This window comes from Podarcis erhardii, assembly GCF_964252035.2.
Source record: "Podarcis erhardii genome assembly, chromosome: 2".
Lineage (NCBI taxonomy): Eukaryota > Metazoa > Chordata > Lepidosauria > Squamata > Lacertidae > Podarcis > Podarcis erhardii.
Window position 1 is genome coordinate 98,318,404 of NC_138498.1, and position 27,191 is coordinate 98,345,594.

Sequence of the window (27,191 nt, forward strand, 5' to 3'; positions counted from 1 at the left end):
GTCACAGGCTTTGTCTGTGAGAGTTACTTTCAGTTCTCACTGAGAGACGGAGAGAGACGCAGCTCAACCGACAGGCTGTGTCTGTGTGCTTTTGGAAAGCACGGAGGAATGCCTTTGGAATGGCGGAGGTTTCCGATGGACTGATTTATGGCTTGTAAATAAACGCTTCTAGAGATAAGAACCGATCTGTTTTTTGGACTTGATTTATCCCTTTCTCACATGGACTCAGGACCGCTGCATTTACTCTGCTAGGCCAGCTCAGAGCTTCCAGGGATACGGAGCTGAACTGGGAAGCTTGCTGGACCCAATATCTGCGCACAGATAAGACTACTAGCCAAGATGGGTATGCTATCCCTCCACTGTCAGGGAATTGCAAGTGAGGAGAGTGCTGCTGCGTTCAGGTCTGCTTTGGTGCTTCTCATATTGTAGGCATCTGGTTGGCGACAGTGAGAACAGGATGCTGGGTGGACTATTGGGCTTATCCAGCAAGCTATTCTTAGGTTCAATTGTTGTGGGAAACATCCTGCAACAGAATAATAATAAAATTTGGCCCTGGTGCTCATGCAAGTGGTCCTGTGAGCAGAGGTTGCACCATTCACTTAAACTTTGGGGAATGCGCCATATATCAAACAACTTGTGTGTGTGGCTTTCCCTGACATTGATATTAACAATTTGCTAGTCAAGTCAAATGTTGCATATGCATACTTAAGGGACTGGTCAAAAGGATAGTGTTAGAGCACATAAAAGGTAAAGGACCCCTGGAAGGTTAAGTCCAGTCAAAGGTGACTATGGGGATGCAGCACTCATCTTGCTTTTAGGATGAGGGAGCTAATGTTTTCCTCAGACAGCTTTCTGGGTCTTGTGGCCAGCATGACTAAACAGCTTCTGGTGCAACAGAACACTGACGGAAACCAGAGCACACAGAAACGCCGTTTACCTTCCTGCCGCAGTGGTACCTATTTATCTACTCGCCCTTTTGAACTGTTAGGTTGGCAGAAGCTGGGACAGAGCAACAGGAGCTCACTCCATCACGGGGATTCGAACAGCCAACCTTCTGATCGGCAAGCCCAAGAGGCTCAGTGGTTTAGACCACAGCGCCACCCGTGTCCCTTGTTAGAACACATGCTAGGCATCCAAAAGGTCTTAGAGTCAATCTCTGGGATCTTTCTTCAAAAGAATGTCTGCTAACAAGGCTGGGAGAGACCTCTGTGAGAGGCCTTGGAGACCCCTGGCTACTCAGAATAGACAATAATGGGCTAAATGGACTCAGTAGTCTGACTCAGTATAAAGCAGTCATATGTTCATATATCACCTGAAAATTGCTCGCTTTTTCATATTCAAATGTAACTAAAAAAAATGTTAGCTAGCAGATTTAGTCCACAGAGGAATAGGTAAATGCTTTGAGTGCTAATACTTCATTCTATAATTGCTCAATCTGGCCCATGAAAGAATCAAATGTGTTGCGGGGTTTGGGGGGTAATTGATTGTAACACTTAGGACACAAAATAAAAAGAAACTGAAATGACTTACAACTACCAACTGTCAGCGAGAGGCAGAAATGTACCATAATGCAAAAGCAAGTGACTTATTAGTATTATTTTTCTTGTTCTTGATCTAGGTCATCAAGTAGATTAATATGTATTTGCAAGCTGTTCATTCATTGTACAGGCACACGTACATCACGGTAAATATCTCCCATGGCACTGATAAACTCTCAGAGGCTATAGGCCAAGGTGTTTCTGCTCCAGCGGAGACATTTGTGCCAAGTACATGCTCCCGGTGATATAGTTAAAAGCATTACACTCAAAATGCAACTTTACAAGTCTACTGTGGTCTATAGCTTTTATTATTTCCGTGGTGGACAACTTGCTCTGCTTCTATTGTCAAGATGTTGTTCGGGGGAGATCTGTCTTGGATTTGGACTTTTGAGGGAGCTACACCACATTTCTCTATAAACAAACAACACTGTTGGAGCTGGTGGAAATATTCTCCCCAAAATACCGCCTTTTCGACCCCTAAAAGGTCTCCATCTAGAATTTGCCATCACCATTTGGAACTTGCAACCATTGTTTGAAATATGCAGCTGAAGTGAAAATATTAAAGCATACAACAAATATTAAAGCGTACGACTTAAACTCTGAATTATGTTCTCCCAGCCTTTCTGTTTCAAGAGGTTTATTTGTCTTGGTCGCTTTCTCATGCTCCGCTTATCTTCTGTTTTGTCTTGCAGCCTTTCCAGTGTTATGCAAGTAGTCAGAATTCCTACTCAGTGCGAGTGCTTTGCCACAGCGAGGCATTCTTGCTTTGCTGCCAGCACCTAATACTCTTTCATTTGAAGATAATAGTTAGCCTCCTCTGCCTTACTCTTGCTCCACTATGTTGGTAGGCTTCATCTACAGGAGCTTTGGGCAACCTTGTGCCCTCAAGATGTATTGGACTACAACTCAAAGCAGCCCCAGGCAACATGGAGGAGAAGCCTGTCAACAGCTACTAGGAATGATGGCTGTACTCTGCCTCCACATTCAGAGGCAGTAATGTTTCTGAATGCCGGTTGCTGGGAACCACAGGAGGGGAGAGTGCTCTTGTGCTAAGGGCCTGTTTCCCAACTTCCCACAGGCATCTGGCTGGTCAGAGTGAGAACAAGATGCTGGACTAGGTGGACCATTGGCCTGATCCAACAGGTTCTTCTTACGTTTTTATGTTCAGGACCATGCTGGCTGGAGCTGCTGAATGTTGTAGTCCAAAACATCTGGAGAGCATCAGGTTGGTGAACACTGAGCTTTGAACCCAAACCTCAGTCTGCTTCTCCAATGAATAGTGCAATCCTCTGAGCAAGCATGCTGGAAAAAACTGTACATGATTCCAACTGAAAAGCAGTATCTCAGGGCATAATGACATTACAAACATTTATGAGCTTTAGACCAGTATTACTGTCATGGCTCCCCACCCCAAGAATCCTGGGAAGTGTAATTTGGTGAAGGGAGGTTGGTGCTGTGCACACACAATGGCAGAACCAATTTGGTGCTTCCATTAGTGTGTCTACACAACACCCAGCTCTTTGATTATGGTTTGGCGATTGCAGCTGGTGCACGATACAGGTGTCGGAGCCTTATTGGGCCTGACAGCTATAGACCACAGAATGCTGGTACTAGAAGATCTGTACTGGGTTCCCATTTGCTACCATGTCTAAATCAAGATTTTGAATCTGACATATGAAGCCTTGAAGGAGCACATCTTCCCACACCATCCTACCCATGACTTGAGATCCACTGGGGAGGCCCCCTTGACAATTACTTAAATGAGAGAAAATCAGATGCTTCTGACCCACCAGGGGGCCTTCTCAGCAATAGCACCCTGGTTAAGGAATGCACTCCCCACACTGTTCCCAAGAACCACCTGGCACCAATGTTGCATAATTTTAGGTGGCAGCTTAGGACATGCTTCTTCAGCAGGCATCAGGTGAGATACAGGTAAAGAGATGGCTGGTCCAAAGTGGGTTGGCAGGTACTGCTACACACTGTGCCATGGACCCCTTTAAATAGGGTGTAGTTGGAGGGTGCTGTCCCATCACCAATGTTGAGGATTCAACCGCCTTTTTGGAATCAGTTCCTGTACGTAGAATTAGTGGCGTGTATGTGCGGTGTGTTGCCATTTGCCTCAAGCAGCAAAATATATTGGTCTCCCTCTGGATGCCTTAGAGCAAATCAGACCATTAGTCCAGCTAGCACAGAATAATCTACACTGAGTAGCTATCCTGGCTTTCAGGCAGTGGACCTTTCCCAACCATACATGAATGCCAAGCATATTCAAGACTTCATTTGCACCATACATTTAAAGCACGACTTCCCCCCCAAAGAATCCTGAGAACTGTGGTTTGCTAAGGGTTCTGGGAACTGCAGCTCCATGAAGGGTAAACTGCAGCTCCCCAGCTTTTGGGGGGCTGTCGGGGGCAAGCCATGTGCTTTCAATGTGTTGTGCTCTACACATAGCCCAGGTCACCCATCCCCCCCATCTTTGTGCATCCCTCCAGCACCTTATTTCCTGCAGCCAGAGCTCTCTCCCCACAGTCCCTACATATGCCCCTCTAACTTTGCTTCTTATAGCCTGAATCCTGCACATAGCTTCCCCCTACTTTAACAATACTAGGAGACAGAATGTGTGGGTGGGTGTTTGCTGTAGCAATAAGGCCTTCCACTTAAAATAAAATATCTAGTTTTAGTTGTTTTTGACAAAAGCAGGCCGTTGAGGAATTTTGCTTTGGCCAAGGATTTATGAGTTACGTTTCAATCATGTTATTGTTAATATAATGCTAACAGGCACCCATGTAAGGTAAGTAGTTATTTAGGCTCTAGCCAAATAAACAAGAGAACACTAAACCTCGCTGTTGATCATGGTAATACCCTCACTGCTATTATGAACGATTACCATTAACTGTTGTTGATAAATAGTAATATTGCACCTTATGTCTTTCTAAGCTGTGACTTTGTGAAGAAGAAGAAAAAATAAAGAAAAATGAGAATTTAAATTCCATATCGTGTCAGTCAACATGTAATCTAATATAAACTGACATATACAGCTAAAAGGTATGCATTAACATTAAGAGGCCCAAACTCCTACGATTAATATTACAGCGATGAAAGAATGAGAGTACCTAATTTTAATCCGCTTGTTTATCTACACAGGGTAATTTTTAGATCACTCGGCATGTTTTAATAGCAAGCATAAGATAATATCCCTTCTGCAAGCCCTGACATTTCCAGTTACATATACATAAAAGAGCAATGGGTTATGTTTATTGGACAGGTATACAAATAGCAAGCCATCATACCCATAGTTTATAAAACGTTATCTATTAATAAGAAAAGAGGCTCCAGAGACGTATAGGCTCTTAATGTTTAGGTGGAGTATTGAGTGTTTTAACTTTAAATAGAACAGGGATCTCACAAAAAGTGGTCAAAGCATAGGTTTGGCTGCCAAAGACAGTTTTTGCCATCGTAAATCTTAGCCTGACAATGCCACAAAAGCCTCTCTTTACCTAAACACTGCTGAGTTAGGCTTCTCATTCCTTGATTGGCTGATAGTCACTATGACAACTGATGCCACAATTAGACAAGTCCAATTCCACTTTCAAACATGCGCACAGTTCATTAATTCAACTGGACGTTTTGTTGATGGTACATTATGAGGGAGATATTTAATACCACTTTGAGGGTGGTTTTCTATAGCAAAATGAATTATACGAGCTAAGGAAAACAACATCGTCTGTTTCTGCAGTAGGAGTTCCATGGCATATGGAGTGCCACAGGTTCGTTATCTGGAAACCCAGCCACATTCTTGCGGTCAATGACCTAACAGGTAGAAGATTCAGGTCTATCATTTGGGAGATAACTTGCATGTGAGAAGGTTGCCGCTTTGCATCTGACTTAGTAAATATGGGGCAATATCCAGTGACACCTGCCAGCTTGCACAATAGTAAATATGGTCCAGTGACACCTGCCAGCTTGCACAACTTCCACCATGGGACTTCCAGTTTCCCTTCCCACCTCCTCCAGCTCTTTCTGAGCCCCCACCCTCCCATTGCTTCCAAAAATCTGCTCTGAGAAAAGTAGATACAGTGGTACCTCGGGTTAAGTACTTAATTCGTTCCGGAGGTCCGTACTTAACTTGAAACTGTTCTTAACCTGAAGCACCACTTTAGCTAATGGGGCCTCCTGCTGCTGCCGCGCCGCCGGAGCGCAATTTCTGTTCTCATCCTGAAGCAAAGTTCTTAACCTGAAGCACTATTTCTGGGTTAGCAGAGTGTGTAACCTGAAGCGTATGTAACCTGAAGTGTATGTAACCCGAGGTACCACTGTACTGGGGGCATGCAGGGGATTGCATAGGAGAGGAGAGGAGAGGAAAGAGAAGCCTCACCGTGGGATTGGACAACCACTTGTGTTGCAGTGCATCTCACTCACAGGCTAAGATGTGAACTTTGAACTTCACGTATGCTATATGAAAGCTTACTTCAGATGATAAAGCGTGCAGCACTATAACCATATTGATCACAGGGTTAAGTGAGAAAGAGGTGAGGTGGGGAGACAACTCATAATTGAAACTATGCAGTCTGGGCCCTTCAGGTCCAGTTATCATTTTGATTATAGTCTGGTTAAGTCACAGGTTTTGAGCAGTAACACAACACAGATTTTCTTTTCCTCAGGATTTGTTTTCTCCTATTAGCTAATTACTGTTTCTTCTTGTCTTTACTAATTTAAAGCCCTTTAAAAGCATGTCAGGGGAGTGCAATGTCATTTGCAGTGCTTTGTGTGCCCAACAGGCCAATGTTATATCCTGACACGCCTAAGTGTGACACTAATGCGATTATCTATATTTTATAGGCCATAAACCAAGCAAGTTTAGAATCTCTGATGATTCTCACGCATTATTTGTCCACCTCCATCATTCTAATCACTTGTCCCATTGAAGGCTTCACTGTCCAAAGAATTATGGAAGCAGATGCAGGGGTATATAATCAAAGAAGCTGTCAAGAATCATTTTTAGGGGAATGAAGACACTCAGTGCTCATTTCCCTGAGTACATGTTGTTTAATTAACAGTATCACACATGGGAGCCTAACAGAGCCACTTCCCATCTGCAGTTTGGACAGCTAATAGCAGATCTCTCCGTCCTGTACTTCGCTCAGGTTCCAGCCTCAACGTCAGCCTCTAGAAGGGCAAACAAGAGTGTTCCTCGGTGGCTACATGCCACAAGACACTGTGCATTCATTAAAAAAATATGTATAGCAAGGGTTTGAAAGGGCATTGAAGCTTTCAGATTTTTCTCCTCTGCTTAAGGGCTAGAAGTTTAAGAAGGAGAATGAGAAAGATGGCTAAGATCTTCAGAATTATTGCAAATGACGTCTTACAGCACAATCCTGCATATGCCTACATGAAGTATGACCCAACCAGCCACAATGGGCACGTTCTACCTCTAGTTTTGGGTGGCGTAGGCCTCTGAGTACTAGTTGCTGGGAAGGTGGGGAGAGTGCTGTTGTGCTAAGGTTTTGCTTGGGAACTGCCCATGGAGATCTGGTTGGCCGCTGTGAGAGCAGGATCAGGACGCTGGACTAGATGGGCTTTTTGCCTGCTCAGGTAAGTGCGTATAGGACTGCAACCTTAGCTACTCAGACAGAAGCTGGAGGTGATAATAAGGCAGGAGACTTGCATGTGTTGCTTGTAGTCCGGGAAAATAATGTGGCTTGGACAATATCTCGTATAAAACTGTTTTAACCATTAATTGAGCCAGGCCACAAGCTGAGGAGCCACAGGCTTCATGATTGCCATGGGCCCACTCCTTGATTCTGAGAGGGTGGAATTATACATAAAGGTTGATCTGCACATCTTAGGTTTTGTGCTGTTGTGTTATAAGCAAAGGACAGGCTTGTTATAAGCCAAGGAGAAAGAGAGATGATTTCTACAAGCATCTGAACTCATGCACCTTACTATAGAATGCACAATCTCCCCCAGGTTTTACACAGGAAGAGAGGATATAACACCTTCTGTTGGTGTTTATATTTAATGTTCAAAGCTTCTCTCATACTATTTCCAGGAATGAAATGTGTGCTACATCCTCTTCTTCTGCTGGCAATGATTAACCTTTTTTTGAGGCTTCAAAAGACCAGACTTTAGTCATTCCTCCTAGTTAGTGGCTTCTATGGGTGACAATTGCAATGTAATATAATGAGGCCTACTTCAGCTTCCTGCCCAAGTTGCCATGGTTATCCCAGGCCCTCCTTGCAGTGAGGCTCCAATTTTTCTTGACCAATCAGAACTACAGAATAGACAGGATGTTATCTAGAATGGCTAACCAATCTCCTAGGTGTGTGTAGGGCAATTCTGCATTTACTCAAGAGCAGCACCACCTTTTTAGCCCCGCTCCTAACATCACAACCGCTTCCTTCAGCAAATGCATATTCTGCACAGTTGTCTGTAAAGGAACTGCAATGCGCAGACTCCTGCTCAAGTGGAAGAGCTTTGTGCAGTTGTGCAGGCATACTGAGCAAGAAGAGGCTGATGTGCTGCAGTTTCTTTCCAGACAACCTTGAAGAAAGTGCAGTTCCTGAAAGAATAGGTTGCATTGTGGAGTGTGGGGCTAAAAGCGTGGCCTCACTCCTGAGCAAACACAAAACAAAGTGTGTAAGCACAGCTGGCACACAGAGGAAAGATCCTTTCCCTGACAGAGGTTTACAAACAAATCACAGGTTCCAAATTAAGACTCATTATTGAGAAGAGGAATGGAGGTATAAAGGATGAGGGTGAAGACAGATATGAGGCATAAAGAAACAAAACCATTCACTCTCTAAGTAAACTGAAACTAAGCAATGTCAAAGGGAACTCTCAAAATTATTTGTGAGGAGCAAGGATCAGCCATGTCTAGGGCTGATGAGAGTTGTGAGCCAAAACATCTGGAGGGCACCAGGTTGGGAAAGGCCACCCTTGCTTTTCTTTCATCCCCAGTTGAAAACATATCTTTGACTTTTGTGAGCGCTTAATGAAATTAACTGTTAAATGATGAGGCTGTGCGTGCTCTTATTAAGATGGTTTTTGAGTGGCATTTTTTGTTTTACTTTTTATATTTTTATGTGTTCCTGTCTTTCTTATGAATTTGATTGTAGTGTTTTATGTTTTGAATCTTAACATGTAACTTGCCCAGGGATCGTTAACTGATGAAGGATGGGTTAGAAATAATAACAACAACCTGTGACACTGCAGAGGTTTTTGGACTTCAACTTCAGTCAAATCTACCCAGTGTGTGGCCAATGGTCAGGGGATTATGGGAATTATGGTCAGGGGATTATGGTGGAGCACAGGGTCACAATTCCTGATTTAGGCAAGAGAGTGATTAGGGAGGCCTTAAGTACCTTTCAACAACCCCAAAATGTAGAAGTAAAATGTCAGAACTGGCAGAGATTTCCAGACTTTTACTATTAGATGAACCAGTGGGGTGGGGTGGGGGAAGAGGGTATTCCAGCTTTTGTACATGCAGGGCACTCAGGGCTGTCTTAAGCATATGCAGTGCCGGGGTACAAAGATCCGGCCAGTGCCCCCCCACCAGGTTGCCTAGTCCCAGGTGCACAGGAGGGCAGAGCCGGCCAGCCGCCTCGGCATCTCACTGGCTTGGTCACCCCGAAACTCTCAGTGCAGAGCCTCCCGCAGCAGAAGAGCCCACTATGGTGCTCCGACTGATGGGTGGGCTCTTCCCCATACTCAGCTCTCGGGCCCCAGACTCTCGGCCTGGCACCCCTGAGAGCCCGCACCCCTAGCGCCTATGGGTAAGATGGCCCTGAGGGCACTTGAAATATAGATAATGGGCGAGCTAGGTCATTGTACCAGGAGCATTGACTTTTTGTTTTTAAAGAGGGAGGCATTTTAAATTTTTTTTTAAAAAAACAGATGTGAACTGAAGACATTTCTATTTGCCCAGGCTTTCACAGTTTTATATCAGTGTAAGTAACAAGCTGTTAGCAACTTTAATAATATATTTTTAGTGCTGTTTTATTGTATGTTTTACATGCTGTACCTTGCCCATGGCTCTTCTAGGAAGGGCAATAAACAAACAAGCTAACAACTAACAACAACATCTTTATTCTGATTCTTTTCTCAGCATACTCCCATCCCTCTTGCGTCCTATTGGGATTCCTTAAGATCATGCAAGAATGCCTTCTTGATTATTCATATTTTATGCAGAAACATCAGGAAGCATGAAAGAAGGAGTTACTTTCCAACCGTGACTTGCCAAGTAAGCCTCATCTGGATATCAGTGCAATACATTTTCTGAGTTGGGCCTTTGCTGCTCTGGGCTAAGCCCATTGGATTTGTTTGGGACATTTAGCATTTGTTATGATATTCACCTGGTATTTAAATGCACATTTTATGTGCGCCACTTTTGTTTTTCAAGTGTTGTTACAAATCCCAGATGTTTGGGCTGGGGCAAGCTACAGCTCTGGATAAATAATGCCATAAAATAAAAATTACCTCAAACAGCATCTGAAAGAGTCCTTGGAAGCATTTTCATACTCCCGCTTTCCCCCTCGCTCCCTCTTCATATTCATGCAGAAGGCAGGCTACAAATAATTCAACAAGCATGCTTAAAGAGAACACGCAAAACAAAAGCAAGAAGCCTAATAGAAGTGTCCGTGTTCTTGAGTTTTGCAGCACTAATGGATGTCTGTCTGCAGGGATTCTTGGGGCAAGTTGAAATGTAAGGCCAGATTAGTGAACTGAGCCTCATTTTCCTGTAGCATTGTCTTTCTCCTCCCAACCCTGCTCTGGCCACCTTCAGTTTGTTCAGACCAGCAATTCAACTTCAACCCCAGCACCAAACTTGGAACCCCACTTTAATTTCCCCTCAATATTGTTATTTGTTTCTTCTTTCTCGTCTACTCACCTTTCCTTCTTTTTCACTGTTATGTACTGATGTTCTCACCCTGGGCCAGCAGGGGGATACTGTAGATAGTTAGGCAAATGAAGGATTGAAAGTGACGTTCAGTGATTGGATAGTTTGTATGCAAATGAAGGATCGAAAAGTGACATTCTGTGATTGGATAGTTTTAGAAAGTTGCAACAGTTACAATTGTTCTGGAGCTCTATATAAGCAGGCTGACTGAGCTCCTCAGTTATTTCTGTTCCAGTTTACAAATAAAGAGCTGCTTTGGAAGAATCGCTGTGTCATCTGATATGTTCGCCCACAACTTAACATTCACTCTCTCTTAAAACATGACCCAACAGTTATAATAATAATAATAATTTATTATTTATACCCCACCCACCTGGCTGAGTTTCCCCAGCCACTCAGCTACAGCCACCCCAGTCACTCAGTTACAGTGATCAAAGGTTTATGCCAACCTCCCCCAATTTGTGGCCATTCAGCCATTGTTGGATTACATCTTCCATCTTCCTTGATCATGTTGACTCCAGATTATGGGAGCTGGAGTCCAGCATCTGGAGGGTAATGGCTTGGAAAGGCTGGCTCATGTCCATAGGCCAGGGATGTAGTAATTCAGGTCGCAGTAGCAGATTTTTAATATCAGATTTCAGAAAGAATAGCATGAATCCTTAAGAATTCCTGGATTTGAAATGGCTTGATAGAGTTTCATTCCTAGCTAATCCAAGCCAATGGCAATGGCAGTTAATTGCTGGATAAAACCTTGGGTAAAAGTTCTAAAACTGATGGATAATGTTGCACATATTGTTGCTGGAACATCACCAATCTAGCATTATTCCAATGACTTGATGCTCGGCAGAGAGGCCCTGTATGTATTCCAGACTTCATGGAAGCTGCTGTATATTCCTGTATTTTTCCTTTACACGTCAACAAAACTACGCAAGTATTATTAAAATATAATGTTCCTGCTCCTTCTTTTGGTGTGTGTGTCTGATTAGATAAATATATTCTGCAACCTATTTCCAAAACAAGTGTCGCTTCTCGCTAGGCTGGACTTGTTATGTTGCATCTCTGCACATTAAAAGTTAAAAATTATTTAGCCTGATTTGTTAAAATTTTCATTAATGGCAATTTATGTCACTCAAACAAACCTCCTTAGGAAGAACATGGCATGCTTGTACAAACCTATTATGAGAGTTGTCAGAAACATTTGTCCTTATGAAATATAAATAGACAGTGTGTTAGATGATTTAGTACGGAATCAGTTATTCATTTAAAAACAAACATGTTTTTTTAATTTCATCTTTCAGCAAACCAGGTCATGTCGCTTTCAGGCTAATGAGAATGCATTTGTAAATATCACAGGGAACAATATATTCATTTTTGATGGGGTAGCATATTGGCAGGACAAGAGCATCATCAGCTATTTGGAAGATGTAAGGTCTCTGACAGAGGATATATCCTTTCATGCTAAATTATCATGCTAAATGGGTGGCTCTAGAAGACCACGGTTTGTCCGTATAACAACTTGGTAATCCAGTTTTTCTAATGCATGCAAAAAACTCTGCTTCACAAGCCCAGTGTTGGCATTCAGAGCATGTGAACAGCAATCACGTGTGGTGGGCTGTGTTCACTGGCTCTGCTCCCATGCTGGCCTGATCCTGATATCTGCACATTGGTGGCCCACATCTGTTGGAGGGATCCTTCTCCATGTGATTTTGAACCTGGTTTCAAAGATTTTCACATCACATGGAGAGCCCACATGTGTAGAGCAGGAACACTTGGGCAGCAGAAGGTGTGGCCAACAATCAATTATTGTTCACATAATTTGCATACCCAAACAGGGCTTTAGGATATCAATGAAATAATTATTTGCATTATTTGCATATTTCATGTATATATACATTTAAAAGAATACACGTTCTATAATTGTTTTGACCTGTGAGTTGGAAAAACACAAAATCCCAAACAGGCCTGTTTAAACAGTCTTGGTTCTAAGTGCAACAGGACTGACTTACAGACCCTCCAAGTGTCCCTATTTTCCAGGGACATCCCTGATTTAGAGAAGCCACCCTGGTTTCTGATTTGATCCCGGAGTGTCCCATTTTTCTTTAGGACATCCTTATTTTCACTGGAGAAATGTTGGAGGGTATGGATTTACTCTACACAAATTTTATTTAGATTTACTTTCCAGCTGCAGGGATCTCGAAGAGTGTTGGGGACATCTGAACACTCTACCACAGGCCTAGCCTCTGCTGCGGAGTGCCACCACAAGTACTTTGTGAACATACAATGAAAGGCTCCTATTGATGCCTTTGTCCCTTGCACATTTGTAAAACGTCACACAGGTCTGGGAAATCCACAAAAGAGATGGATGGCCTGTGGCATGAAACTCTGATCGGGATTTGTTGCTTCCATCTCATCTGGAGTCTGGATTGTGCTAGGTCAGTTTGTGTTGATAAAAGCTTTGCACAGCTTGATGATACAAGATCAACCTCTAAGCAGATGTAGCAGACACACATCTTGGCTCTTTCTTCACTTTCGCTGCCTAGCTCTGCTGTGCCATTTGCGGTGAAATTATGCAGTTTCTGTATACTGCAAACGTTTAAAGATGATTGTGTATTAGCATAACTTGAGTTTATGTTTTCTAATTAGAATTAATGTTGGAAAGATCTATTGATGCTGATTCCGAACATGAGTGCTGAGCTTCATAAAACTCCAGGAAAGGGAAGTCTTTTCTGAAACAACTGCTACACTCTTCTGCACCAGACTTCCGCAACCTGATGCCTTTCAGCTCCCAGCACCCTTGTCAATTGGCTGTGCCTTGAGATCTGCCGGGGAAGTGCCATTTGCTCCTCTGCCTTAGGTGGTCTTGGACTGGCCAAAGGTCAAAAATAATGGGAATGATTTATCACTGAAAGCTTGAAGTTGCATGCTAACCATGCAATGTGTCCAGCTTGAGGATGGAAAAGTGCTTTCGAAAATTATTGAAGGGCACAGAGCATAAGAACAGAATAAGAACCTGCTGGATGAGGTCAATGGCCCATCTAGTCCAGCATCCTGTTCTCACAGTGGCCAACTAGATGCCTCTGGGAAACACCACATGCAGGATTCAAGCACAAGAGCACTCTTTCCTTCTGCTGATTCCAGAAACTGATGTTTGGAAGCATTGCCTCCTCTAGCTGAAGAGGCAGAACATAAGCATTATGGCTAGTAGCCATCTATAGCCATCTCCTCCACGAATGTGGCACACACACACCCCCCCCTCCATATTCCATATGAGCAAGAAAGAAGTATTATCACATTTCAAGGACCCATTTCAGCTAGACAAAAGCACTCAAGGAGGCCACATAGAAGGGTCAGTGAGGTCACAGTGTGATGAGTCCTTCTGAGGGCCAAACTGAGAGGCCCAGAGGACCGCTTCCCCCCCTCAAAGTCTTGCGGTTCCTCACTTCAGATCACAAGGTTCAATCAGGTATATAAGGATGGAGACAGTCCTCAAGATACTGTGAGTCGTGTAGAGCAGTGGTACCTCAGGTTACATACGCTTCAGGTTACAGACTCCACTAACCCAGAAATAGTACCTCAGGTTAAGAACTTTGCTTCAGGATGAGAACAGAAATGATGCGGCAGCAGCGCAGCGGCAGCAGGAGGCCCCATTAGCTAAAGTGGTGCTTCAGGTTAAGAACAGTTTCAGGTTAAGAATGGACCTCCAGAACGAATTAAGTTCTTAACCCGAGGTACCACTGTATATTGTCTTTCAGTGGGTTCAAGATGCCTGTTAAGGGTCTTGTGTTACCAGAAACCTGTCTGGGATTACCAGAGATACAACAGCTAGTGAGGAAACAGAGACTAGCATGGGGCAAAATTCAAAGGCCAACTGGGTCATGATTTTATTTATGAAATTTATACACTGCATGATTATTTAAAAAAAAATCTCAAAGTGTTTTACAAAGCACTTTATGTGTTGCTCCTTTCTCTCGTCTGTATAATAGTTATTTCCATGTACAGCTGTGTAGTTGCGAAGAGAGTAAAGAAAGAACGAAAGGAAAGAGACAGAAAAACGTTTGGGCACCTACCTTACTGTCAGAACCTTGTAGGGCAAAACTAAGTCGCCCGGTAAATGTATCTGTTTGCCTTAGCTATGCTGAGCATCTTTGGGCACACTGTGAAGGTGAATCTAGAGCTTTTCCTGCCTCTCAGTTTTTGTCTCCACGATCCACTTCAGGTGGATGTAAAAATCCAGCCCGATATTTACTTTCCACCTGAGGCAAACATTAGTGACTGAAGCCTATGCAAGTGTCAGAGAGGTCAATAAATCCTTCAACTTTGTTAAATGTGGAATAAAGGAAAGAAAAAAACTTGAATTAAATTTGTGTGCCCACTTGAAATGGTCTCTGGCTGTGCCTCTGAACCTGTGCTGGATTTTTGCATGAAAATATTCTCTTTGTCCCTAACTGGTGTTCTCCTTCAAAAAGGAGTCAGGTTTAAAAAGCTGGCAATAATGTAAGATTTTTTAAGCAAACAGTTCAATATTTCTTTTAATATGATCTCTGTATTCAAGAGCTCTTTGATTTCTCTCTCTTTTTTCAGGCTTTGAAATGGTACCTCTGCTTATATAAAAAAGGGCCATCCATGATTTTCGTCCTTTGTTCCTTTATGAGCTTTGTCACTGGTTGAGCGACATGTTGCGAAAGCCAAGAAAATATTTTTTCTAAAAAAAATAGAAATTGCAAACTGTGCTAAATACACCTTTTGTTATGTTTAATATAAAGTTCACTATGAAGACCTGTATTGAATTATGCATTAATTTCTTTGCCAAATAATTCTTCAATATTTTTTTTGAAAAAAAGAATCTTAGTTTTTCATACAATGTATAATAATTAAAAGTGAAGCAAAAGAGGCAGCAATAAATCAAGGACTACAATACAGTAAAATATTATAATTAATATTTTAGCATACGTTTTGATTACTTTTAGAATAAGCACAAGAAATATCAATTAGAATATATATTCAAACACTGCTGCTTTTGCCCATTATACTGGGGAAAGGGGCTATTTTTAATTCTGGATATTGCATACAAAATAATACATAGTCCCTAATTAAATATAAGGCTGCAATTCAATCGAGAGCTTCTGCTGATGTCACAAATAATAAGCGCACAGCTCGAGGTATCAGTGAATGGCAGTCAAACCCAGAGATTGAATTACAACTTCAGCGTTCCGTCTGTGGATCTGTATTGTTATTTGTAATAGATGGAAAATGATTATTATTATTTTTAAATACAGACAAAAAGAAGGAAATTTGACTTCAAAATCTGCGACTAGGTGGTAAAAGATTAGAGTGCATGTGATTATAGAGAATGCTGCCTATTGGAAATTGAAATGTAGAAATGTGCGAGAATAATTCCAGTCTTTTACAGTCTATATTCTGTTAAGTATATAATGGGGTATACTTTTCTTTTCCTTTCTTTCTGCTTCCGTGGGCTAGGCTTCTCTTCTTTGGGGTTCAGTTGATAAAGGGGGAATGGGGAACCTGTGGTCGTCATGTTGTTGGGCTCCAACTCCCATGCCTGTCCACTGGCCAGGCTGGCTGGAGCTGTTTGGAATTCAGTTCAATAACACCTGGAGGGCTATAGGTTCCCCAGCCCTGATACAGATTTACGCTTCAATCCAGGTAGGGCATACATCCATGGAAGGATGCTCACGCACATGCATCCAGCTCATGAGCTGTGCATGCAATAGGTGTTGTGCATCTCATTCCAAGCCCAACCATGACAGCATGGACAGATTCCGAGGCCCATGCTGAGAATTCATTCAGCCCAAAGCAACCTCTTCTGCTTACTGTAGGGTTACCAGACATCCCCGTTTCCCGGGGACAGTCCACGGATTTGCAAATTTGTTCTCGGACAAATTCCATCCCCGGAATGTCCCTGGATTTCATCCAATGTCCCCGGGAAATGTGGCAGCAACAGCAGCAGCAGTCTCAACAGCCCAGAGCCTGGTAGCGCAGTTGGCTCTGGCTGGCTTCAGGAGCTGCCCACTGCTGTGGTGCCCGCCATTTTGCCTCGCTGGAAGTCCCCTTATGATACATCATATGGGGACTCAGAGTAGGGGATGAAGACACGGTGCTGGGCGCTGGCGCCGGGCAAGAGCTGTGCGAGGTCATTGAACTCGGTGTGCCACTGCAACTTGCCACTCAGCTCACTGTCGGCACCGCTGCCCAAGGCAGTTGGCTCGGCCTCCAGGTGGTGCTTGGGTGGCTGTGGCTGCTGCTCGGCTTTGCCATTGTGCTCCTCAACTTGCAAGCAGCGGCTCAGCTTGTTGGCCAGATTGTCATTGGCCATCACAGACGAGAGGTGAGCAGGAGACGAGCTGATCTGGTCCAAGCGCACCTCCTCCCGCTTGCTTGCCACTGGCTCTGCCCTGGACCCACTGACTGGATGCGCCATGGCCTGGATGGGCAGCCACTGGATGATGCCTGTGCAGGAGACGCCCAGACAGGCGGGCAGGGCACCAGCAGCAGGAGGGGGTTCTGCTAATGCTTACTCCTCAGTAAGCATGTAGGGGATTGCAGTGCAAGGAGGGAGAGGGAGGGAGGGGGAAGCACGGCTAGCGCTCCAAGAAAGGCCAGGCCCCAGAGGAAGGCCACGCAACAGAGGAGACCACAGAAGAGAAGATATTACTTCTTATTTTTTAATAACTTTCCCCCTCTTTTATTGATTGATTGATTGATTGATTGATTGTGTCCTCGGATTCATTGAAATAAATCTGGTAACCTTAGCTTACTGGGCACCCACGTAGGTCCCTGCATCTAGCACAAAGCTACACTTTGGGAAGGACTCCCTGCTCCCTGCTTCTGACAAGGCCAACTGAAGGGCAAATCCAGCTACTAGGGCAAATGTAGCAGCTTGCACACTGCTTTCAGAGCAGCTCGCACTGCTGCTTGAGAAATGTCAACTCCAGAGCAGTGCTGGCCTGGCCAAAAAAGCGTCACATAAGGCCCTCACTGTTTCTCATTTGATAGGTGCCTTTCAGAGCAGAACATGGAACACAGGAAGCTGCCTTATCCTCAGGCACACCACTGGTCCTTCTAGTTCATTATTGTCAACACTGACTGGCAGCAGCTCTTTAGAGCTTTAAGCAGGGAAGATCTGAAGATGCCTGGGACTGAAGCTAGAACGCAGAGTGTGCACTCTTCCACTGAGCTATGGCTCTCCCCTAAATATGAAGGGATGCTGCTCATTTCCCGGGTGGAAGAAGCACCTGTCAGGTTAGACGTAGTCATCAGTCCCTTCCATACAGCAAAAGTGAAGAGAAGGGCCCTGTGAAAGCACAGCAGAGTCCATTTGAAGCCCATAAACTATCAGTTATCCTGAGCAGTAGACAGATCATCTCTTTAATGCTGTTTTGGAAGTTCATATGAAAGGAAGGTTTCGATACAACACTTTAGCACTCCATCTGTGGATAATAATAATAATAATAATAATAATAATAATAATAATAATAATAATTTATTTGTACCCCACCCATCTGGCTGGGTTTCCCCAGCCACTCTGGGCGGCTTCCATAAAAACCAAAAATACACTAAAATATCACACATTAAAAACTTCCCTGAACAGGGCTGCCTTAAGATGTCTTCTGAATGTCAGGTAGTTATTTATCGCTTTGACATCTGTTGGGAGGGCGTTCCACAGGGCAGGCGCCACTACCGAGAAGGCCCTCTGCCTGGTTCCCTGTAGCTTTGCTTCTCGCAATGAGGGAACCGCCAGAAGGCCCTCGGCACTGGACCTCTGTATTATTAGGTTTTTAATTATGTTTTAAGTTGGAAGCTGCCCAGAGTGGCTGGGGCAACCCAGTAAGATGTGTGGGGTATAAATAGTAAAATGATCATTATGGAATGGGATGTCCCTATTTTCATCAGAGAAATGTTGGAGAGTATGGTACTATTATTTGTAATAAATGGGAAATGACGAGAATGATTAAACACAGACAGAAATAAGGAGATTTGACTTCAAAATCTGTGACTTGGTGGTAGAAGATGAGTGTGTGTGTGTGTGTAACTTTGAACTGGCAAACTGGCTGCAAACATTAACTGTTGCTTGAGAAACAGTTTTCCCATGGTCATTCCATTTTAAAATGGTATTTTGAGTGAGAAGAGGGGCTGTTGAAACTTGAAGTTCTGTTTTTATAACACAGAGGACAGCAAAGTATAAACAATGAAAGAACAAACACACCAAAAAACACCCAACACCCAAAACAACCGTTCAAGCAAGCCTTACTGATTTTATCCACATATTCCAGGTGACTCACCATCTGTCTACCTGCCAACATCTGAAAATAATAAGTTATAGTAAAGTTATTACCTAGAATGACATGAACTTTGAAGTAGCTAAACCTAAATTAAATATAAGCATTCCAAACAGCTTGAGGCTAATGAATGTAATAAAGACTCACTCACCCAACTTCATCCTTGTTTGTTTCTGTTTTTTACCTCTTCCCTTTGCCCATGTCTCTCATCCTAGGTGGTTGTAGACAAATGGAGGTTAGTGGAAATAATGGAAAGATTATATTTCTATGAGATATGGGGTTTTTTGTTTATGTTTTGTTTGGGAGGGGGCAGGTAAGGCTGAATGCCTGCCCCCCCTTATAATTCTTGGACTAGCCAAACTAACTTCCTGGTGATGTGACAACTTAGGTAATGGGCCATTAAGAGAACAAAGGAAGTGGATCTGTGCCAGATGAAAATGGATGCGGCCCCTTCCCTCAGCTTACAGGTTGTTAGAAAGACAAAAGGCCAGAGTAGAGAGCTGAGTGATATGTGCTAGAAGTTAGAAGAAAAGCTGCAGAGTGGGAAGCCAGAGAGAGGCAGAGTAATGCTTGATTTATGTTTGGATCTAAGGCTGCAGGTATGGGGGAACTCTTGGGAAGTTAATGCTGTGAACCCCTCCATTGTAGGCTCAGGTTGGATATACAGTATGTGTAAATAAACCATATATTATAAAGGCACTACAGTCTCCGTTGTGCCTCATTCTGAAGGAAACACAAACCCAGGATAAGCTCCTAGAACCCCTGGAATCTCACATCACTCAGAGATTGGGGTGATGTGCAACAGCATCTATTTGTCAGTTACAACCGATAGACACACCTTTAAAGTGAAACACCTCAGAAGTTGGAACAAATCTGCATCATGCAAAGAAAGGCTTCCACTGCTGTCAGTTACTGCCAGTTGCACCAATTTACACCAGATGAGAATGTGGCCACAGAAAGCCTCTCCCCAACGTAATGTATATATATGGGAAATCCCTTTGCACTGCTCATTGTCCAGAATAAATTGCACGCTGAGTGCTTTGATGCCAACACGATGCTCTGTCTACAGGAGTTTCTTTCCTACGCAGTCTTAGAAAACCCAGACGTTAACCTCTGAAAAGAAGCAGCAGCGCATTAATCTATTTTTACCACACTGCCTTCCTTGATGAACTCATACATTGCCCACAAATTTGTTATACTTGAAAAAGCTACTAAACGGAGGTTATGTTTGCCAGATCACTCTCTCTTTTTATTTCATTTTGAAAAACCCCGAATGCCTTAATGAAATGAAATAAAAAGGAATGCAGGTAACAGTATTAAAACCAAACCTGTCACTCAGAAGAATCAAGGACACCAGATGCATGTTCACCGTTCTGCTTCCATGTACTATATTGCCTGTCTTTCAGCAATGCTTGCTTCTTCCTCCCAGCTTACCAGGTGACATTAAAGGAATTAATATCCCCCCCCCCAAAAAAAAAACTTTTAATAGCAGCTGTCACCATGCTGGCTCCAGTTCACCCTCTATAAACGTTTGAAAAAAAAAAATAGGTCCCCCTACAGCTGCAGGCCCCAGACCTGTGCCCCATAGTCCAGCCCCAGCAGTGTCACTGAGTGCACAGATCTTAGAAGCTTAGAAGGGGAGAAACCATTTCATACAAATGTAAGAAACGCTGCCTTGGCATAATGAGACAAAGTGCTGAAGATCTTGTTTATTTCATAAATAAAAATAGGCACCATTTGTTAGTCTGTGGTGGAGTTGCTTGTTGAGGAATGTTTCTGGCAAGCTGGCTACTGGAAGATGGAATCTGCTCTTTAAACAGAATCTGTCAAGTTTATTGAGTCTCTTGGGAGAACAACCCCCCCCCCCACCAAGCATTGCATCTCACTTAAAAGAAAAAGAAAAAGAAACTCCTTTTAATGTGAACTTTGAACTTAATATGCTAGCATGTCGAGGGTTTTTTTAAAAAAATATTGCCACGCAATAAGAGTGCCCCATTGCTACTTCCTGAAGGTTTGCTCCATACCTATTCTGTGGTCCCTATGTACCAAAAGAGAGAAACAGATGGATGTACATATTGGAGATACACATGGACCTTCCGCTGACAATCCTGGTCAGGATGCTGCAGTGTTTGATGATGATCTGGAGACAGCAATGATCTCCAGATCTTAGCAGAGAAAGGTCTCTGCTAAGCCCGACGCAGACCCCATCCTACGCAGGCAGCTGCTTATGAAGGGGATACAGAATGCAGTCACACTTTTGAGAACCTAGCCATTATTCCAATGAGGAAGTAATTTGCAACAAACACCTTAGAAGGTTATTGTTGCCATTGATTGACTGGCTAAACCCTGAAGAATACTAGGATACAAATAATATTGGCTTAGTTAGGGTCCATATCAAAACACAGCCCTGCCTCCAGTGGCAGGAGAGGAGAAGCAGCCAGGACAACTGCAGAGCAGGGAAAACGTTTACCATCTTCCTGTCCTGCTTTTGCTTCCCCTGAGGGACCTCCCTATCAACCTTCCTGTCAGGAATTATTGATGGGATGGAGAGGTTTTTTTAAAAAAAATGTTGGGTTGATGTGAATGTTTTTTGGGGCTGTGTCAGTGTGGAATTTGTATACTTATCTGTGAGTTAGTGAGTGGAAATGTCTGTATGGTTGTTGTTGTTTTTAAAAAAGTTCATATACTGCTATTTTTTTATTATTGTTATGGGCGGGCTGATGGGCTTTCTTGGGTTTTGTTTCTCCTAATGTATTATATGGCGTATCAGTGCATTGCATGATTCCTCCCCTCTTTCCTGTATGCATGTGTGCATATACCGAGAGGTGCTTTGGGTGACAAGTGACTAATAATTTTAGTAAGTTTAAAAATGTAAATTAAGAAAAAGACATGGGAAGGTAGCCATTCAATGAGAATGAAGGCTGGCAACATGAACCCTGCCCTTTTGGAATCCCTTGCAGAAGTTTTTTGGGGCTGCAGTGCCTAGAGACAATGAGTCAAGTTGTGTATCTACAGCAGTGACCAGAGGAGGAAGGCGCAGAGAGAATAGACGCCATGCTGCATCTGTAACAGAGAAAATGGATGCCTTCATCTGCCCCAGCTGCAAAAAAAAAGTCTTTCCCATATCAGTCTCTACAGCCACAGCAGGCACTGTAACTCTCCAACGGTTTGACTTTACCCCCCAAGGCACACTCCTCCATTGACTCCCAAGACAGATGGATGTCAGCCAATCTGAATCAATGGCGGATGCTGTAACACAAAAATCCAGTGGGTAGGGAGTTTTATTGGCATGACTATGTTCCAAGAAGCAATAGCGCTGCTGGTGATCTACTCATCTGGGGACTTGTGTTCAGCTATGTACACCACAATTCAAGAATGATGGTGGCAATGTAGAAAGGATACGAAAGAAGCCTACCGGAATGAAAAAAGTATGGAGGGCACATATCACGTTAGGTTGCTGGGAAAGTTAAAGGAGCAAAGATACTGGCAACTTCTGCAATTTTCTTTCTCCCTTCCATCCCCCCCCCCCCCGCAAAAAAGAACACAAGATGAAAAAGAGAGAACAACTGCCAGTGCGATTCAGTTAGGTAGGGCAGAATGTGAAGCAATGGGTTCAAGCTACAGGGAAATAATTTAGTCTGTTTGTAACGCAGAAAGGAGGCCGTCTTCATAGAGGCACCCACCCTTTCTTCAGTCCAAGAACCGTGCTCCCTTGGTAGCTCAGTTGGTTAGAGTGTGGTGCTGATAATGCCAAGGTTGCAGGTTCAATCCCTCAGAGTCCCTTCCAACTCTACATTTCTAGGATTCTAGGATTCTGTACAACTCTCCAAGGGCCATCTTTCAGTGGAGTATGGGGCCAGAGGCAAAAGTGGGTGGGGCCATGGATGCACACTTTTTCTTTGTGCAGTAGGCTAGTTGCTACACACTGTCACACGGCTCATCCTATTCTCCATCCAGACAAGCAAGATGCATTATCAGAGTCCAAATGCACGTTACATTCAGAGAAAAACACCCAAGGTGCAAACAGGGCCATTGAGAGCATAGACTGGGAAAAGCTCTCAGGGCCAGACAGAGAGAGGCCTGGGAAGGGGGGCACATTTGTCCCTGGGCCTGAGGTTCCCCATTCATGCCCTGGGTTATACTGTATACATATATACATCCTCCCCTTTGTTTTCATTTCTCTACCAAATGACAACTTTTATTCTTACTATTTAGGGAAAGCGTTTTCTGGCTGCCGAGTTTTTGTGATTTATTGCTGCTGCTTGAGATTGTGTAATTGCTATTTAAATTCTGTTTGTAAATTGGCTTAATAATATCTTTGGTTTTGACTCTAGCTTTGGTTGATTCTGCTTTTAATGTGGCTGCTGATCTCTTTTTAACCGATGTTTATTTGATAATGATGTTGTGGTTTGATTCCTTTTAACTCAAATACTGCTTCAAGTGCTTTGTAAGCAGAGAACATGACTAATACGTTTTATAGATGCCTACAGCACATACATGCACATATATACGTAACAGGAGTGACTTCCTAACTGGAATATATATGAATGAAACATGCTAGTTGGGGGATTTAAGAAGCTGCCTTTATCAGAGAATTATAGTGCAAGCTAAACCGAAGATTGGCTGGGAGGAGTAGGTTTGGAATAGGGGAATATTGGGCTCCACTAGTGTAATTCACTCATCCTGGCTCAGCCCGGGATACACCAACCGAAGTCCTACAATCTAGCAGAGCAAGGGCTATGTTGTCTCAGCTAGCGGAATTTAAGCCAGAGGAATTTATGCTGGCATGAAGCTTCCAAAGGGGGCATTCCAAGGGCGGGCAAACCTTTCAGCTCAGTCACATGACCTGTCAATCCAATGGAACTTGGGTTGCAATTCAACTCTGCTTTAAAGACATGCTTCCTCTCTGCCAGACTTGGGGCAGCTCTGCTGACAGTAGCCCCACTCCTTAACAGAGCTTGGAATAGGGGTGACGTACGCTGGATGAACCTGAGACCCCCGGGTAAGAGCAGTATATAAATTCAATAAATAAAAATAACTTAAGCCAGGGTAAATTCCACTGGTTTCCTGTGCTTATGATTTCTCTGCAGTAAAGGAAAGCTGAACAAACTCTGAAAGGTGTATAGGATATTCTGAATAAGAGAAGGGGGCCTAGATTAAATGGCCCATAGGGTCTCTGTTCAAGTACAAGGTTCCCTTGACCTGGACCTGCGATATTTTCAGAAGGCAAACTGGTTTCCTTATACGTGCAGAATCAAGTCTTCTGTATTCCCCGGTAAAAGGAAAAATTCCATCCTGGCCTTAAAATTGGGAGTCATCCAGAGCCCACAGCTCCGCACCAGAGTTGGAAATCTTGCAGTATGGGGACCCCACCCAGCCACCTAATCATGCCTTGAGCTATTAATAATATCCATGAAAAACAAATAAGTGGAGGCTTGGAAACTGTTTGTTATGTTCCTTCCATTCTCTTAAATACATTTTCATGACTTTATAGGCTGTCCCTGTCAACTTTTTTTCCCCTAAAGTTTCCAGGGGAATTTCTTTTAATTCATTTTTGTATTTGTTTAAAAATATATAGAACAAAATTACAACCAACAAACTTCCCAGAAACCCTCCCCCGCCCCCGTACAACGGGTCGCCAGTATTAAGGTAAGAATTATGTTATTCTCTCCACATCACCTCAGTGATTCAGTGCAACGTACGAGTAAAGGTCAGAAGAACCTGGTGGTGCTCCAATTTGTCCATACAGATGGGAGCACACTAATGATATACAAAATCATGAGGGCCATATTTGCAGCTGGCAGTATTTTTCAGTCTGTTGTCGTTGGTATAGGCGATACATTTCCAATGTATGGCACAAAACCTTTGTGGGGGGGGGGGGTTGGGGGGGTAGGTATCTTTATTTCATGTGTTCTTTTTTATAATATACCATAACTATATAGCTGGTGACTTTATATCAAAGTTCAGTAATCAAATCCTGTATCTCGTCCCCAAATCCCGGTGCAATTGGGCATTTCCACTCAAGGTGGTAATACGTTCTGCCACGTCCACAGCCACACCAACAAAACAGTGTGTGTCCCAGGATCATGAGTGACAACTGGACTTGTGCCCTACACCATTTGTACAGGAAATCCACACTGGAATCCTGATGAATTTTCGTGAATTGTTGCAGAAATGTATAGAGCTGAATTTAAGACAGGAACAATGGGAAATTTGGAGAACCGAAACTGATCCGTTTGTCCATTCCTAATAGCAAGGCATGTGGCCACATTCTGAGCCATACCTTATAGTCTCCACTCACTTCTCACATTCTCCCAGCATGAGATGACCAAGTCTCAAGGCAGGAGAAAACTGATTTTCAGAAGGCAAATGGATAAGTAATTTCAGAAATCATCTTCAGCGGTAAACCATTTCTTCCTGTGAGGAATACTGTGCAAAATGGAAGAGGTTCCCTCTCTGAACTCTACCACAATAAGGGTCTGTGTGGATCCTTTTCTGTATGTTTCAAGCAAACTCTCAAACGGGTTTCAAAAAGACAAATGCTATATCAATGCAGATTTCATACACCTTTTTCTCTCGACATGAAGAATAAACATGCAAGTATATGCGGACATAAGCACATGTATGGATATCACAAATCATGTCAACCCTTGGAAACTTGCTTGGTTTTACTTTCAAATAAAGAGCAAAACAATGTGTTAAACAAACTACAGAAAATCTCTTTAATCTGAAAGTAAAGCAAGCCACATCCTGCTAGTTTTTCCACACACAGAGATCAGATTTTAAGCCACAAATATTGAATGGAGAGGTATGAACCAGCAACTGCGTTCATATATATATATATATATGTGACAAGTCCCCAAAAGACAGGAAGATAGTTAACAGTGCAATTTTTTGTCAGCGTAAACAAGCCATTCCTATTATCACTGCTTTAAGGCTTCCTGAATGCATTAGAAGTATTACATATAGGAAATTATAGAAGGCTGTTGACCTATTTTATTAACCTCGCAATGTGTAAGGCAACATGAAAAAGACGAGGCAGAGTTTCTTAATGTGATGCACGTAAATAGTTTCTTAACGTTTAAGAAAGCGAGTGCCTTGCAGCTAACGATAAGTGTGCTATGCAAGGGGTTTTACTGCCGCCTTGTGGACAGTTCTTGGGCCTAGCGAAACGCTTTCAAAGTGGTTGGCTGGCAGTTACACTCTGAAGTTCAGCTGCGCACAGCCTCTTAGAGGATATCTGTACAGTTTGTCTATGAAGTGTACAATCTTTTTGTGGAATAATTTTCCCTTAGTAGGAGACAGGCTACCACAGGGAGTGGGGGGTAAAATAATAGGCGTTGCGTGAAGAAACAGGCTCCCCTGAGCTACTACCAAAACAGGAGTCAAGACTACAGAGTTTGTTTATTATTCATTAATCTTAAAGTCTATGTTGTTTTCGTTATTGAACAAGTATAATTCAGGACACATTTTCAGGTGAATTTCTTGTTATTACTGGTTCTTATTATTACCCCTATTTTCAAAAAGGGGAAAAGAGAGGACCCAAATAATTACCGCCCAGTCAGTCTGACATCAATACCAGGGAAGATTCTGGAGCAGATCATTAAGCAAACAGTCTGTGAGCACCTAGAATGGAATGCTGTGATCACCAATAGTCAGCATGGATTTCTGAAAAATAAGTCATGTCAGACTAACCTGATCTCATTTTTTGACAGAATTACAACCCTGGTAGATGAAGGGAACGCAGTGGATGTAGCCTACCTTGATTTCAGCAAGGCATTTGACAAGGTGCCCCATGATATTCTTGTAAAGAAGCTGGTAAAATGCGGTCTTGACTATGCTACCACTCAGTGGATTTGTAACTGGCTGACTGACCGAACCCAAAGGGTGCTCATCAATGGTTCCTCTTCATCCTGGAGAAGAGTGACTAGTGGGGTGCCACAGGGTTCTGTCTTGGGCCCGGTCTTATTCAACATCTTTATCAACGACTTGGATGATGGACTCAAGGGCATCCTGATCAAATTTGCAGATGACACCAAACTGGGAGGGGTGGCTAACACCCCAGAGGACAGGATCACACTTCAAAACGACCTTGACAGATTAGGGAATTGGGCCAAAACAAACAAGATGAATTTTAACAGGGAGAAATGTAAAGTATTGCACTTGGGCAAAAAAAATGAGAGGCACAAATACAAGATGGGTGACACCTGGCTTGAGAGCAGTACATGTGAAAAGGATCTAGGAGTCTTGGTTGACCACAAACTTGACATGAGCCAACAGTGTGACACAGCAGCTAAAAAAGCCAATGCAATTCTGGGCTGCATCAATAGGAGTATAGCATCTAGATCAAGGGAAGTAATAGTGCCACTGTATTCTGCTCTGGTCAGACCTCACCTGGAGTACTGTGTCCAGTTCTGGGCACCACAGTTCAAGAAGGACACTGACAAACTGGAACGTGTC